Below are 3,355 nucleotides of genomic sequence, written 5' to 3' on the forward strand. Positions count from 1 at the left end.
TCAAGATCGAAGCAGTAATCGAGATGGAAGATCGCAACATAATGGGGGAATGCCTAGCACAGCTACTTGCATTAGAGGAAGACCTCTTTTTGGTTGACTTTCATCAGTAGGTGTAGAAAGCTAGAGAAAAGGTGTGGCATGATCATCACATTAAGTAGCATACTTTTAAGAATGGAGATTTTGTCGTGATGTATGAAAACAAGTTTACCAAATTGCGGGAAAGTTTCAGATTCATTGGCTAGGACCATATGTGATTAAGGACATTTCAGATGGTGGCACAGTTTAGCTCGTGAAGATGAATGGGGAAGTGTTTCCTAGCATGATTAATGGGAGTAGATTGAAATTCGACAAGGACAATCCCGCCCCTACGCAATCACTACATTATAGTAGGATAGTCATAGTGCTTCTAACAGCTGAAAAATTGTGTAGGACTACAAACTAATCTACCGAGGAAAAACTTTATCGAAGAAGGAGGGTTGCATGATGTTAAGGAAGATGGCACAGGTGGCAACTATGATGAGGTAGTTGTGCCATAAGGAGGGGTCCCATGTAGCCTACCCAGAAAATGATAGGTTGGAACAACTATAGTTGATTTGACAGGGAATTTTTCTTTAAAAGGAGTGAGGGAATTTCATTTAAGGCGCAAATCCAGGAAAATATACTGCAAAATTCACATTTATGAGGAACATCCCAGGGGGAACAGACAGTTTGAATTTGAAATGGGTTATAAATATCACACCCTACTCCACATTTGCACACTTTTATTCTTAAGAGTTCGTTGTGGCTTTTTGCACTTAAAGAGCCGAGTGTGTCGTTGCATGTCTGGTTACATGAGTTGGGAGGAAGTTAAACAAGACTTTTTTAAAAGAAGAGTAGGGAACATCATGACTACAACACCTTCAGTCCACACTACAACACCCAGGTCACCGAGGCCAAAGCCTATTACCTCCATGACAGGAGATAAAATGAAAAAGAAACTAATGAAGGCACCTGTAAGATAGTCGCCATGAAAAATCCTCATAGAGTTGATAACGAAAGAGAAAATGGAAAAAATGAAACAACCAATGGAGCCATAAGACCTGGATGAAGAAGAGTTGAATGAAGGGATTGAGGATATCAGTGCAGAAGCAACATAACCAATTTCTTGATTGTCTCCGTATACACCACTGAAGAATCCAGCCTCAAAAGTGACTAAGGATCCAAACTTTGTCAAATTTAAGGTGTTAGAATTCTGTAATTTCAAGGTTGAAGAAAAAAACCATGGAGGCAACATCAAAACCACTTTCCCATTTAGGATCTAGCCCTCCTAAGCTGAGAGACGGATCTCTCTATGAGATTTATCTTTGTTTACTGGGAATTTAAGGCTAGTTATTGGGCTCAGAGTTTGGTTTTTGAAATGGTTTAGTTGGAACAACAAGGGAAGGCCATTGGGCATTGGAGTCAAATAACACTGAGTGCTACATCAAATGTTTAAAAGACTAGTCACAGGGAAAGCTAGTTACATTTATTGGATCTTTTAAGTTGAATTATGAAATGGAGAAAAAGTGTATTTCAGTAGTGATTGAAAAGAATTTAAGATTTTTTCAATCAGACTTCAAAATAAAACATATAGATTGTAAAAAAAATCCAAACAAGGTGTTCAATAACATATCTTATTTTTCACATCTCTTGTTTTACAATTAGATTTTAGATGATAAACATACAAAGAATAACAGTGGAAACAACAATTACAATAAGAAAAACATCACCAGTAAAGTGTAGAATAAGAATCTTGTGAAAAGTCTTTGTATTATTCATCAATCCATTTGAGCTCAATGAGAAGATTTACATTGGACAACAGATTTCTTCATACAAATCCCAACATCTATTACTTCAAATTATGAAGTATTTATACAAATTCTAAACTAAAATATCTTGATAAAAATCTCAATATCTTTTTACAAATATCCTAAAATGTTTTACAAAAATAGAAATGAAATGTAGGACATTCAAAACTAATGTATATACTTGGCACTATCATCATGGATTTCTTTTGACAAAGAAGAGAAATTTGAATTTGATTGCAACTCTTAGTTGATGAGGTTGAGCATTTTCCCCCCGAAATTCTGCAAAATAGGGTCCATTAATACATTTGTATATCTCAATCCAAGATATCACTATAAAACATGACAGAGGTTATTGTATATAAATAGGTTCTTCAGAAAAAACTCGCTCTGTTTCCAGAAATTCAGCTCTAGTTGTTCCCAATATTCTCTTCAAAAAGGTGCCTGAAACAGGACTTTGCACAGTCCGAAACATAGGCCGTAAAGATGTAAATTTATATCTCCTTATGTAATAGTTGTGTAAAATATGAAATAGGTTAGTGTACCTTGGAATTGTAGGAACACAAACCTCCTCTAGTTTCTCAAGAGTCATCTCTGATTGGCCACACTATGTTCTGCAAAAGTAAGGCTAAACACAGAAATTTGGGAAAATATGTCTGCAAAGCTTCATATGTATATCCCTAACCATAATAACTATTAGAAAACTGAGAGATATTTTTATACATGAGGATGTTGGGAGAAAAAACCTCTTTCATTTTTTGAAAATTTATCCTCATTGGTTTGGAAACCATGTTTGAAATCACTGTGGTGTATAGGAAAAAGCATAGTTTCAACTAATCATGAGAACAATGAATGATGTGGATGCGAGAGGTGACATGGAAGTCGGGGAATGGAGGGTAACATAACTAGGAGTGTATGGGAAATATGGTGTGAGAGTTGTAAGCAAGAAGGTGGTAAGCAGTTTTTGGAGGGGGGTTGGAGTGGTAGGCGATATCGTGAGGGGGGAGGGTGCAAAAACACGAGGTGGTGACACCTTGTGGTGGGCACGGGTTTGAATACCTCCCATTTCGGACACTACCCCCCCCCCCCCCTCCCGACGGTAAAATTTGGATGGTGAGGGGGGGCCGAAACGTAATGTAGGTTTTCGATCTACAGAGCGAGAGGATCGAGGAGTGGGAAAGCCGCAACTTTTTAACCCCATGTGAAAAAACCATTTTTTGTCGTTTTCAACCTTACACTAAAATCAAAATATAATGCCAAGGCCTTTATTACAATTTTATTTAATCACATTTAAATGATGTGATTAATTTAATCTAAACATAGTTATCCTCTAAGGTTGCATTTCATCTTGCAAGCATATTTTTTTATTTTTCTTAAGGTTTTGACCCTTTTTGCAAATAATTTACAATATGGAATATTATTTACAACATCTGAAATATAATAATCACTATCAAGTGACCCTATAATAATTATAGGACCCTAAAAACGGCTCCATCTAGGGATGGCACATCCTGGTAAAGTTTCAAGAACAC

This window comes from Pinus tabuliformis, chromosome 9 (genome assembly GCF_031772625.1).
Source record: "Pinus tabuliformis cultivar Carrire ecotype Pingquan chromosome 9, CPIR1, whole genome shotgun sequence".
NCBI classification, from domain to species: domain Eukaryota; kingdom Viridiplantae; phylum Streptophyta; class Pinopsida; order Pinales; family Pinaceae; genus Pinus; species Pinus tabuliformis.